The sequence below is a fragment of the Tachypleus tridentatus genome, chromosome 8 (assembly GCF_004210375.1).
Source record: "Tachypleus tridentatus isolate NWPU-2018 chromosome 8, ASM421037v1, whole genome shotgun sequence".
Classification (NCBI taxonomy): Eukaryota; Metazoa; Arthropoda; class Merostomata; order Xiphosura; family Limulidae; genus Tachypleus; species Tachypleus tridentatus.
In genome coordinates, this window is record NC_134832.1 from 18,202,190 (window position 1) to 18,216,238 (window position 14,049).

A 14,049-nucleotide genomic window follows, 5' to 3' on the forward strand; every position below is an offset into this window, starting at 1 on the left:
TTGTTAACATGTATTGTATGTATGATTTTCTATTGCTAACAAGTATTTATGTATGTTTTTCTATTGTTAACATGTATTGTATGTATGATTTTCTATTGTTAATATGTATTGTGTGTATGTTTTTATATTGTTAACATGTATTGTATGTATGTATATTTGTATTCATTAATTCCTAAACAGTCGGCGGTAAAATGAAGGTTGCTTTGGCCCTTAAGGTGTATCGTGTCTAGCCCAGCCTGTACACTAAATCTTATCCTCAGGGGGTCTTAATTGTCATAATTTGTTTATTACTGCCATTAGGCAAAGAAGCGCACGGCTGTGGGCAAGGGAAACCACCGACAAAGTAGCCGCACATGTCTTGTATCTGATCGTGACCCGAAGAAGTGTTAATGGGGCTAGGAGGCCCCATCTACAAGAAAATGAAGATTTTCCGCTGTTTGGAATATTAACAAGATTCGTGACTTTAAGACAAGGAAAAGATGCTGCGAGAAATGAACACTCATATTAAAGCCACACTACACAAGAGCTAAGTAATTCTGTTTGAATATTATAAAGTAAATTAATCTTAACAGGCTGTTAAGACCTGAAAGTTAGCTAAGGAAATCATATAACTTAGGAATGAGTTCATAACTGGATAAACAATATACCTAAGACAGGAAGGTTTGAGTTTCTGAATAAGTCATGCACACAAAACGGAAACTTCAAGTAACTGCATGAACATAAAACATGGAATATGTTTTACTGAATAATGAGTAATAGTGTAGATAAAACAGGCAGGATTGAGTCACTAAATAAATTATAAAGATAAGGCAAGTTTGAGTGAATGAGTAAAATTGTATATAAGACAGGCAGATTTGAGTGATTAAATAAATTGTGTAGTTAAGACGGGTTTGAGTGAATTTCTAAAAAAATGTGTACATGAGATAAACACGATTGAGTCACTAAATGAAATCTACAAATAAAATAGAACAGTTTGATGTTTTTGGTTTTTTTTCATAAAGTGCAAATCCCCATGATGGGCTAGATGCAATATGCTTATTACAGTTATCGAACCTTGGATCTGTCTCAAGTTGTGAAGAACCAGTTGAGTGAATTTCGACACAATCGAATAGAGGGACTTAAAAAGATATATTAAAAAAATTGTTTAAGTGCTCAAGTAAATAAAGGCCCAACCGAACAAAAAGGTCGTTAGTAACATATGTGAAGCCGATGTCAAAGGAAAGTGACGTTTAATACTACGCTTAGCATATCCATCTCTGCATCGACAAATGGTTCGTGTGCTATGGCTCAAAATAGTGAAAAGGGCGGCCCTCACACCAAGTTATAACGTTTACATTTGCTTTTGAATTATACAAATAAAGCAGGCAGGTTTCAGAGACTGAATACTCTACGCATAAAAAAAGCAAGCAAAAAACATTTGAGTGGTAAAATAAATCGTGTGAATAAGACGAGAAAGTTAAGTGACTAATGGAATATATACATTTGACAAATAGGTTAGAAACACGTTAGTATTAACCAAGATTCCTTTAAAATATTTTTTAAATTCTCAAGCATTGGAACTAAAGTCCATTAAAGCTTCTTTTAGTATATAAAGTTTAACATACACTTGCTGTCGTTGTTTTTACGCTATTTCACTGCAACACTACATTGAGCAGTTTACAAATCAGAATCATAAATGTCACTTTCTCAAAGTACTTAATGTGCAAAGCAGTGCGGTAGAGCTTAGACTTAAGGCGCAGAATCGTGTTGTTTCCTGCTGTGTCATTATCACGATGCAGATGACAGCCTACTAAACCTTTCATTTATACATTCCTTTAGAAACATGAGATTTTTTGTACTTGTTGGCACGAGCAAGTCCTACGACTTCATTCCTAAACCAGAAACCGGACCCGTTCTGTATAAACCCCCACCCCACGGGGCCTCCAGGTAAGACTAAATTGGCCGCGTTTCCTCTTGGCTAGAGAACGCTACTGTTAATGACTTCAAAGACGTGATGGATACTGTTCATGTTATTGGATGGAATTTCTCGAAAGTGAACCGTTTACGACTTGAAAAACACACATGTGCTTGATACTCAATCGAGGAAGAAGCCATTTTGGATAGTTAAACACTCGAAAAATGAACAATGCAGACAAACCCCTCAAAACCTCCACAGTTGGCGTAAATACACACGGGTGAGTATTTACTGAGACTTTTAAATTGTCTGCTCGTGAAACAGAACGAATTTAGTATAATCTAACCAAACAGTGATACTATGAGCTGTTGTTTTCTCATGTAGGTATTACGTCATAGTTTGCATTCTTAGTTTTGTTGTTGTTTCCGAGTTCGAAAATTCAAGACGATTGGTAACAAAAAAAAAAAAAAAATGTTGGGGTTAAAAATTGCTAGGCTTTTATATGATTTTGTGGAGATTGTTTGAAATGAAGAGACTTCTAATATCGACAATTTCCCCCATCAGTGTTGTAAGTCATATATTATAGGAATATGACGTTAAAAACAGTATTATATGAGGTAATTTGAAAGAAATAAGTGTGACAAAAAAGAGAAAGAAATCTGTAGTCTAGTATGCATCATTACTGTTATTGTAATACAAACAACCCATATAATTCAAGGGTAATTGAAGATCGGTAGGCTAGTGAAAATCGTTATTTGCTGTAATACAAACAGCCGATACAATTTATAGTTAAGAAAAGCTCTTTAGGCTAGTGTACATCATTATTGTTCTTATTGTAATGCAAACACCCTACATAATTCAAAGGTAAGAAAAGGTCCGTAGACTAGTGTACATCATTATTGTGTTTACTGTAATACAAACAGTCCGTATTCTATCATATTTCAGAGGTAATAGCAAGTCTGTAAGCTAGTGTGCTTCATGTATTTTTCTCAGTTTAATACAAACAAACGTCATGCTAAGAATTTTATGCAAGGTCTTGAAGAGGACAAAATTGACTCTGTTTTTTATTCTTCTTAATTTGAATACAGTTAGAAGAGGTGATATATGAAATAATTCCTTCCGTTACGTATTTTACTTAGATGTACCATAAAACACGCAACACACATTTATAAATGTTTGTGAAAATGTCAGATAATTGAAGCTATTTGTTTGTTTTCGAATTTCACGCTAAGCTACACAAGGGCTATCTGCACTACCCATCCCTAATTTAGCAGTGTAAGACTAGAGGGAAGGCAGCAAGTCATCACCACCCACCTCCAACTCTTGGGCTACTCATTTACCAACGAATAGTGGGATTGACCGTCACATTATAACGTCCCCACGGCTGAAAGGGCGCTACTCTCAGATCACGAGTCGAGTACTCTAACCACCAGGCCTAACCGTAATTGAAACTACAAAGAAATCCATATGTAGTATCTTAATGCTAACAATGGGGCGACAGGTTTTTCTCAAAATAAATTAATAAACGTTATAGTTTAGTGAATGGTAACACATCATCACACTGTAAACGTCGAGAAAATCTCACTAGAATATTGAGCATAATAAATATTGAAATTATACCAAATTTGGTGAATGAAAAAACTTTCGTTCTTCTTTGTAAAATTGGTTTATTGTTTAATAATGTAATCAAATTTCGTTAATATGTGCGTTACCGTAACTAGGCAGGATTTAAAAAGTTTTTCGGGCACAGAAGAGGCCCTGGTGAAGTAAATATTTTAATATTTACCCAATTTTCTTATAAACGCTATAAATTAACATATCTTAAATGTCACAATGTTTCAATTGTTAACTTCTAACACCAACGAATACCATCTTGTACCATTGATGAAAAGATTAGTTTTGCAAATAAATTTTATGTTTGTCTCCTGATGTTTCTTTGTAATTTTTATCGTGTGTTTTTTTTTTGAGGGAGGAATCGCTTCTTGTTTCTTGTTCAACGGTAGGCTTGAGAACTATAACCCTATAGTTCGAGGTTCAATTCCGGTGGCGGGCACTACGTAACTAGATCACTGTGAAGATTTGCACTAAAAACAAACATTTCTCCTCATGTAGTTCACGTCTTTAAATCAGCGTTTCGGTTTATAATACTCTCACCATCTTGGGAGAATCTTATATTTAAGGATATATAGTTACTCAGCGTCGAAAGCTATTTTCTGGGTTTTAAGAAAATAAAAGTTTAACACGATATGTATTTAGTTGTTGTTTTTTTTTAAATAAATGATAGTATATTCCTTATATTTAATGATAAACTCGAATAGTGAAACTAAAGAAATATCTACGTAGTAAAAATGTTCACTCAGTCTTACATACATCATAATGTTCCAAATATACACTGGACTTGCAATGGATTCATGATAGGGAAACCGAAGTTTAATAATGAAGAAGATTACGCTTGACAAAACATACATTTTGTTTATAAGTTTGAGCGTTTCGGAATCACGCATTCTATCACCAGCGAAATATGAAGATTGTGTTACAAAAATATCCATTGCTGCAATTACAATATAACATAATCATTAGTTTATTTAGTTATTAGGAAGAACAGAATTGGATGAATAAAACAATGTTTATATACATTACACGTTAGCTAAGTTACGTGTAGAAATTTAGAATAATTTCAGGTCTAAAGAGCTTTGTCGGGTGGTTTCTAGCTATGAGGAGACTTTTTTAATGTAGAGTTCAAGGTCTGAAGATCCTGTGGTGAACAGAAAAATCGTTAAATCAGATATTGTGGCCTGTGGTTTCAGGATGTGTGTGAATGGATGAGTGGTTAGATTTAAATAGTGGAAGGTTGGCTCTGTTAGATACTCCTACATGTTCACAGACTCAAGTTTTTAGTGGCGTTCTGTTTTCTCAATTTACGTGACACAGGTAACTTATTAGTTATTTTCCATAGATATTAGTGAGTTTTCTTTTAATCGAAAACCATAGCGAAGCCTTTTTTTTATATACCAATCGAAATATTTTCACGCACCTTTAGCTTACTTACTCACTGATCGATATTCCTGTTGACATTTAAGAAGGGCAATTCGATTGGAATCTTCCACAACAAGCTCACGTGCCTCCTGAAAGGTAATAAACTCTAAAAAATGGCCACCAATGTAATCCGAACATATTATTATTCTGAAACTTTAGAATTTTTTTCAGCTGTTTCTAGGGGAAGGTAAACCAGGAAATATCCGTGTTAAATAATTCATGTTGGAAAAAATTAATCATTTGGTGGGAAATACATTCGATCTAACAAGAAATAAAACCTGTGTGTCTACAGATATCAGTTGTACAACAACAGGATATGCTGAAATTAAACGTAAATCAGGCACGTTAAATATAATTAGATATTTCAAAAAGAATAAACTACATGATAATCATATAAAGTACATTAAAAAAGCGAATAAATATAAGCGTGTTTATTTACATCCATCTAAGTAAACAAATTTGCTTGTCTATTAATTTATGCAGCTCTTTTTGTTCCTGTACCATTATTTTAGTTTAAGAAAAAGAAAAGATTCCAGTGTTAATAAAGACAAACGACAATAATTTTTATTTACGTTTTCGATAATCGCAAAAAGCTAGACATGTTTTATTTTGAACTGGTGGAACATATTGTAGAAAGAACGTTAAAAGTGTCCATCACCAACTCTTATCGAGTAGAAGGATTCGACTGTCATTCTCATAATGCACCACCGACTGTAAAGTGCTGTAAATCATCTATTACACCAACCACTAGGCCACGCACGGTCTGCAAGTAGAATGATTTGTTTTGAATTTTGCGCAAAGCTAAACGAGGGCTAACTGCGCTAGCCCTCACTAATCTAGCAGTGAAATACTAGAAGAAAGGCAGCTAGTCTTGAGCTACTCTTTTACCAACGAATAGGGGGATCGACCGTAACATTATAACGCCCCCACGACTGAAAGGGCGAGCATGTTTGGTGCGACGGAGATTCGAACCGTACGCAATCCGAGGGTCGAGGGTTTGAATCCCACCACACCAAACATGCTCGCCCTTTCAGCCGTGTGGACGTTATAAAGTGACGGTCAATCTCACTATTCGTTGGTAAAATAGTAGCTCAAGACTAGCTGCCTTCCCTCTAGTGTTACACTGCTAAATTAGGGATGGCTAGCGCAGATAGTCCTCATGTAGCTTTGCACGAAAGTCAAACCCAACCAATCTTACTCGTTAACGTACAAGGGCAGACTAAAGAATACACATTTCCAAAATGTGGTGCACATGTTTATTGTGAACAGTTTAAGCATATTTTGCTAGAACAAATCTGTTTACAATACATCTAGCTATGAATCATTTCCATTTATCGCTACTGACAAACTACACACCATATATATCTTGTGGCTGTAACTGTTACGATCCGTTTATTTAAAACAAGGATCGGGTGACAGAAAACATCTTGTCCAGCAAGCCAGTTTCATGTGTGCGTGTGTGCGTGCAACAACTTGTTTTTCAAGAAAACCTTTTAAATCTCTATCTAAATCCTCTGTACTATAAGAGCTACATATTTAAGCCTGAAATTTTCTACGGTTACTCTAAGATCATAACCTTTGTTGATAAACGAAAATTTTAATTGACTTTAATTTTATCCAAGATAATACGTGCTTTCAATCAATGTAAGCTTTTATAAATCTTCCATCAGTACAGCGGTACGTCTACCGATTTACAAGGCTAAAATCAGGGGTTCGATTCCCCTCGTTGGGCTCAGCAGATAGCCTGATGTGGTTTTATTATAAGAAAAATACACATTTTTTCAACTTTTATTTTGTAGTAAATTCGAATTTTCATAAGAAATGTTATCTAAGATATGTAGCACACTTATCTTCTGAATGTCTGTGCTTAAGTCCTGGGTTAACTATCACCTTGTATTATATACTCTTATTACCTTACAATAATCACTCACGTTTTAGTGTAGATATGTTTAATCAGTTACGCGCAATAGTATTATCCACTATCTGATCCAAGTGGTTTAATATTATAATATTAAACGATTTAAGCTGTACAGTGTTATGACATAGGCTGACTTAGCTTGTTCATCTTATAATATTATTTAGATAAGTTGCTTAATCTCCACATAAGTAATATCTTTATAACCTAAAGCTGTAAATGTAATGGAAAGTTACTGAGAAAATTATATATAACATATACACTTTTATGAATCTCAAGAATTTTATGATCATCTATATGTGTCAAAAATATGTTTATTATCATAAAAACCAAACGTTAGTATAATGTAAAACAACTCAAACTCCAGAGAGTTGCACACACACATTTCTTTCCGTTTTACTGCGCAGACTCCGAGAAGCCTCAAGCTCCAGTCAGTATGTGATATAAAGCTTATTACTACTGTGACCTGGTTTCTGGCCTGCTAGTACCAAAAACAGTGATTTATTTCTAAATGGTGAACACATACCTCTCTTCCACTAGCTTCAATCGAAGTTAATTAGATAAAACGTTATTCAAACATATACTGGGTAAAATTATATTTTTCAGCAATATCAACGTGTTTGGGTGAAATTTATTTTTCTTCACATTGCTATGAAAAATGAGTTTTAACTCCACCTTAAAACATTTTGAATTAATTTTTCAGCCTTTTTTATGATATACAGTAATTAAACAGAGTACATGAACTCGCACCTTGTCAGTAAACATTTCAATTTTAAATGTGTTAATATAAACAAGTGACTGATAGTTGCAGACGAAAGTTGTCTGTTTTCAAATGTGGCTAAATTACAATTTTTAGAAACTTAAATTTCATAATAATGTTAATATAAACTTAGTGAAGAAAATTTATATATATACGGTTGAATATGTTTACCATATTAATTAATATTACCATTTTATTCCTACTTTTAGTTCTTAGGTTTGAATTTCCAAATGATGCTAGCACTCGTACAGTTAAAGACTTACAATTACAGTTAATTATTTCAATACAGTAAATAACAATTACATCATTAAATTCATGCCTATAATTATAAGCAGCTACGTGAGATTAATTAAACACGATATTCATTATTTTTTCAGCCTTGTGTACGTGTTGTAGATGAATACTAAACACGAGATTTAGCTTAAAAATCTTGTCATAAGAAGTTCTTTATGAAACAAATCTTTCGCAAGAAAGTAACGAGAAAGGCGATATGTGCTTATACTTTCATGCTAATAGGAAAAGCCCTTATAAAATTCATCTTCCATTGATTTATTTGTCATTTCGTCTTTCCATTTACATGTCCGGATGTTTACATTTTTCTTTATATATGTTGATAATCAATTTACGAATTGCACTCAATTAAATGAAATAATTAGGTATCACCGTGGGAAAATATTGATTTTGGATATAAATAGCTTCAAAAAGTTATGTTTTGTTTTAAGCACAAAGGAAGAAAAACAGGTTTGAAGTTAATCCTCTAGCAAAGATTTCCTTATCTTTATGTTACAGACGACTTAACCTACATAATTTAACCGTTTCCGCCGTCAATGAAGAGCTCTCTCGGGTCCTGATTAAAGTTATGCTTTGGTCCTTTCTGTCTACTTTTCTTGTCGTTATTCTGATGTTATCGCAAGGTTTGTCAGCCTGCCAGTCCGTTTAATTCGAGAAAGCATTCTTTCTGTTACGACTTCTTGACCTCTAATGTGAAACGTACAAGAAACATGAACGTACTGGATAGTGTGTGTTTGTATTATTACTCGATTTTTTTGTCTGAATCATATTTGACATTAAATCCTGTATGTTACACCTAGGCACTCTTTCACATATATCTTGAATGTATTCAAAGTATAATAACCAACACTCGCTTATGTTTTACAGTCTTCCTTAACAAAAGTATATACACAAGTGGAAACAGGAAGCGAAAAAAACTATAATATATCATAAAGATACAATCTCTTTAACACAAAAAATGTAGGAATTGTCTGATATGTTAAGATACAAGTGATATAATTTCAGACTATTTTGTGAGAGTAACGATTCTTATTAACCAGGTGTCGCTATTATGGATTACTTTTTCTCTTTTTGATATGTGAATAAAAAATGAAGTAAAAATAAAGCTTTTTAGGATAAAAGATAAATTTGTTTTATAATAGGATTTAAACTTCAAAAGAAATTCAGCAAAACTAACTCAGCTAACAAAGTTTTCAAGTTAGTTTCACGTGATAGTTTTTCTTGCTGTTTTAAGAATTAAAAAATGTACGATAAGAAGTCTACATTTCTCAACCGTTTTACACAATTCGTTGAGCTTGTGCCTGGCATGGCCAGGTAGTAAAGGCGCTCAATTCGCAATCTAAGGGGCACGGGTTCGAATCCCCGTCACACCAAACATGCTCGCCTTTTCAGCCGTGGGAGCGTTATAATGTGACGATCAATCCAACTATTCGTTGGTAAAGAGTAGCCCAAGTGTTGGTGATATGTGGTGACTACTAGTTGCCTTTCCTCTTGTCTTACATTGATAAATTAGGGACGGCAAGAGCAGATAGCCCTCGTATAGCTGTGCGCTGAATTGAAAAGCAACAACAACAAACAAACAATCGTTGAGCTCAATTGAGTTTGAGTCAAAATAATAACCTCTGTGTTTGTAATTCTCATGATAATCTTCACATACCTCAAAAAATAAATATATTGGGATTCGAATTATCTTATAATTTATTATATTACAGAACTGTCAAAGAACCTAGTAAAAGCGTAAATTAGATTTACTCTATAAACATCGTGTGTCATTAAATGAAGTAAATTTGTACATCTTGAAAACGTGTTTGATATCATAATGAATAATTACTTATTTGAAAACGTTTCACTCCGTAAGTTTGTTTGATATCCTTAACTGGGAGTGGATGCGTTATAAGAGAGACGGTGAAAATCCACTGCTCGATTACAACAACACAAAGGTTGGTGGTGGGTACTGTACACTAATTGGCTCCCTTCTAATCTCTTAGTTCAAACTTAGAAAAAGCTGGCTTTGCACGAATGATCGGGACAAAACACACCAAACGTCATATTTAGAATAATTTTGATAAGTTTCAACATTAGAACTCGTGTCTCCTCTTTCAGTGTTCAATGAAAAATATTTGAAAACTAAATTTTAAAACATTTAGCTTTAGTTTCAGTTTGTTGGTTTTCATTGAGCATATTACTGGAAATTATACTATATTGGTGTTGAAAAATTGTGTTCATGATTTTAATTCTTAATTTAATAAGATATAAAAATACTTTTATAATTAGACTACCTGTTGCACTAAATGCTATACACAAATTCTCCAACTGATCCAGTATATATATTAAGTTTTCTAAGTTGATTTTACTTAATGTTTTAGCAGTTTCGAAAGCTATTCCACACGATTTTTTACTAGATTTGAAACATAACTTTTACTACTTTTTTCTTTATACTAATCGAATATTTTAAACATTTTCGTAATATATTTTTAATGTCCTTTAATCGTTTTTGACAAGTACGCTATTTAGCTCTTTAATTATTTTGAATTTATTTTACCGTATTATTTAATAATATTTTGAAATTAATGTAGTCATATAAGATCTTTCAAAAATAATTATGCACAATGAATGTGGAGATTTTGTCAACTTTTTTTTTATCCAGAGCTTGTTGGGATTTGAATAATGATTTAATCAATTCTTTAATAGTTGAGAGTTTATAATAGCTTTTCCGACAATTTTAGCATATACCAACTATTAAAGTTTGCTAACAATTATATTATTGAATTAATTATTAATTTTGTAAAGTTTTTCGAACCATTAGAACGTTTTATTTCTACTCCTTATCTATTAATTTTATAATTTTTACAGTGATTTTCTTCATTTATTAAGTGTTCTTATTAAAATGTTTGGCAATAATTTTACCTAGTTTTTACCATTTTAAATAGTTATTTTATCCAGTCGTTCATATATATTTAATATAAAATTACGGTTTTGGTTTATTTGTTAAGCACTAAATTGTACAAGTGGCTATCCATGCCGTGTCCACCAGTAACAAACTTAGTTTTAAGGGACGTGAGGACCTTAGAATTAGCGTTGATCCACTGGAGGGCTACAATTTACAAATTTGATATTTATTTCTTCTAATTATCTTATAACTGTTATAATATTTTAATATATTGTTCTTTACTAAAGTTAGTAAAAATTAATCATTCAAAATTGTTTGCTTGTTTTGAATTACACGGAAAGCTACACGAGGGCTATCTGCGCTAGTCGTCCTTAATTTAGTAGTGTAATACTAGAGGAAAGGCTACTAGTCATCACCACCCACCGCCAACTCTTTGGCTACTCTTTTACCAACGGATAGTGGAATTGACTGTCACATTATAATGCCCCCACAGTTGAAAGGGCGAGCATATTTGGTTGACGGGGATTCGAATTCGCGACCCTCGGATTACAAGTCGAGTGTCTTAACCACCTGCTGGGCCTGTCATTCAAAATAGTTACAAATAGCTGTAGGTGCGTTACAAGAGTGACAAACAACTCTCATATACGTTGTAGGTGGTAGAGTGCTGCTGGATGGCTTTTTTCTCTGCGGTCAGTAGTTCAATGTTAGGGATCAATACAAAAATATTCTGTGCCTGAAGTTTATCTTACTCGTACACCATTTAAACAGCTCCAATAGAAAACAACATAATTTGGGATTTATTCCGATGTTATTTTTTTAAAAATCTGTATGGATATACAAAGGAGAGATTATGTATAATTTTAATTATCCAACATCAACAATGTTTTCGTCGTTTTGTAACACTGTATTTCTTTTCGTATTTTCATCCAGAAATTGTATTTACATAATTAGAAAAGGGGCAATGCACCCGAATGTAAAATTCTGATGTGTTACAAATGTGCTCTGAAGAAAAGTACAAAGGTATTAGCAACTTGTAAGCTGTTACTAAACCTGACTCTCCGTTAAGTTGCTTACCATGACTACATGAACTATTAACCTTTATATTGCTACATAAATTTCGCGATACATAGAAAACAAAAAAACACCTATACATTTGCGTGTTCTGTTTTCTCATAGTTTTTAAAAAGTTTTAATTTTTTTATTTGATGTTTTGTCATGTAAGAAGAATGGACTCTCAGATTTCAGTGTTGTAAGTAAGTAAACGTACCACAGGCTGATCCACTGGGGAATTTTTTGTTGGTAGAAAAAAATGTTTTACCTGTAATAAATATAAACTAATTAAAACAATGGTTTATCTTCTTAGTTATACGTATTTTATAAGCACATTTCACTCCGTACGGCTACACAACTGTTTGGTTATTATTTAAAATCATTACTCTTCCACTTGTTAAAACATTGTAAATTACGAAACGTGTAAAGATATTTGTATGTATTTCTCTCGTTTTATTTTTGATATAAATTATAAGTAAACAAGATATTCTGAAGAGTCATTGTTTCCATTATAACAGCAGGATAAATGGTGATTTATGTAAAATATCCCCTTCCCCAAAAACACAGCAACAATAAGAAATCAAAAATCGTCTTTTTGTAATTGACTTTTTATTATCGATTTCAATGAAATATATTTTCACATCGTGTACTAAAGTTGTTTTATGATTACATGTGTATGTGTATATAAAAAACAGACAATTTCGTTTATATAATAATGATCTTAAAATTGAAACGTAAGAGAATGGTATGTCACTGATAAGCTATGGAAGATCATCTACAGATATTCGTTTGGTTTGAATTTCGTGCAAAGCTACACGAGGGTTATCTGCATTAGCTGTTACTAAATTTGACAGTGGAAAACTAGAGATGGCCCGGCATGGCCAAGTGGGTTAAGACGTTCGACTCGTAATCTGAGGGTCGCGAGTTTGAATCCCCGTGACACCAAACATGCCTGCCCTTTTAGCCGTGGGAGCGTTATATATGTCGGTCAATCCCACTATTCGTTGGTAAAAGAGTAGTTCAAGAGTTGGCGGTGTGTGGTGATGACTAGCTGCCTTCCCTCTATTCTTCCACTGCTAAATTAGGGACGGTTAGCGCAGATACCCCTCGTGTAGCTTTGCGCGAAATTCAAAAACAAACAAACAAACAAGACCAGAGGAAAGACAATTAGTCATCACTACCCTGCAACAATTCTCGGTCAACTATTTTACAAACTAATAGTAGGATTGATAGCAACATTATTAAATCCCCACAGCTAAAAGGGTGGACATGTTTGATGAGACGAAGATTCAAACCCGCGACTCTCAGGTTGCGAGTCGTGCGCCAACTGCACTCTCCAAACAAAAAAAAAATTAGAAAATTCACTATCAAAGCTTTAATATATCGTTACTCCAACAAACGTAACAAAGTGTTAACAGATCAATATTCCAACAGAAGCAAAGTGGTAACAGATTATTATGTTAATAGAAAATGAATTTCATAGCAAAACGTTAACATATCTCCACCACAACACAGTTGGTTACATTCGCCAGTACTTGTTATATTTTCCCATGATGTTATCTTAAAAAAAAAGGCAAATAAGATCTGGTACGTCTTCCATGGATCCACCCCTCAATCAGTAAATATTTTTCTAACTGTTTTCTATTTTATTTGCTTTGATAATGTAGTTTAATTTAATTTTATACAGACGCATAGTCGTTTAGGTTACTTAGGAAATGAAGTTCATATCTTATTGAAAACAAAATGGCATAAGTCTACTTTTAATGATGCTTAATAGAAGTTCGATTGTTCATTCACATTTAATTAAAAACGAAATAGAACAATTCTTCTTCTAATGAGGTTTTATGGAAGTTGAGTTGTTCATTCATATTTTATTAAAACCGAAACGGCATAGGTCTGCTTCTAATGATGTTTAATAGAAGTTGGATTGTTCATTCATATTTTATTAAAAACTGAAATGGCACAGGTCTGCTTCTTATGATGTTTAATAGAAGTTGAATTGCTCTTTCATATTTTATTAAAACCGAAATGACGTAGGTCTACTTATAATGATGCTTAATAGAAGTTGGATTGTTCATTCATATTTTATTTTAAAAAACTTGCATAAGTCTACTTTTCATGACACTTAGCAGAAGCTAGATTGTTCAGGAACTGTTAAATCAGGTGTGCAATTAATGTCACAAGTTAACCTTTAAAGTGATTTAGTCATTATG

General features: G+C 33.1%; 1 long non-coding RNA gene across 1 annotated transcript in view; it reads left to right on the forward strand.

The window, feature by feature from the left end:
- Positions 1 to 1,747: 1,747 nt before the first annotated feature.
- LOC143224106 (uncharacterized) overlaps positions 1,748 to 14,049 on the forward strand; it is a 56,877-nt gene continuing 44,575 nt past the window's right edge. Inside the window, exon 1 of the long non-coding RNA XR_013013214.1 lies at positions 1,748 to 2,174. This is a non-coding gene — a long non-coding RNA (uncharacterized LOC143224106). The remainder of the gene's footprint in view (positions 2,175 to 14,049) is intronic.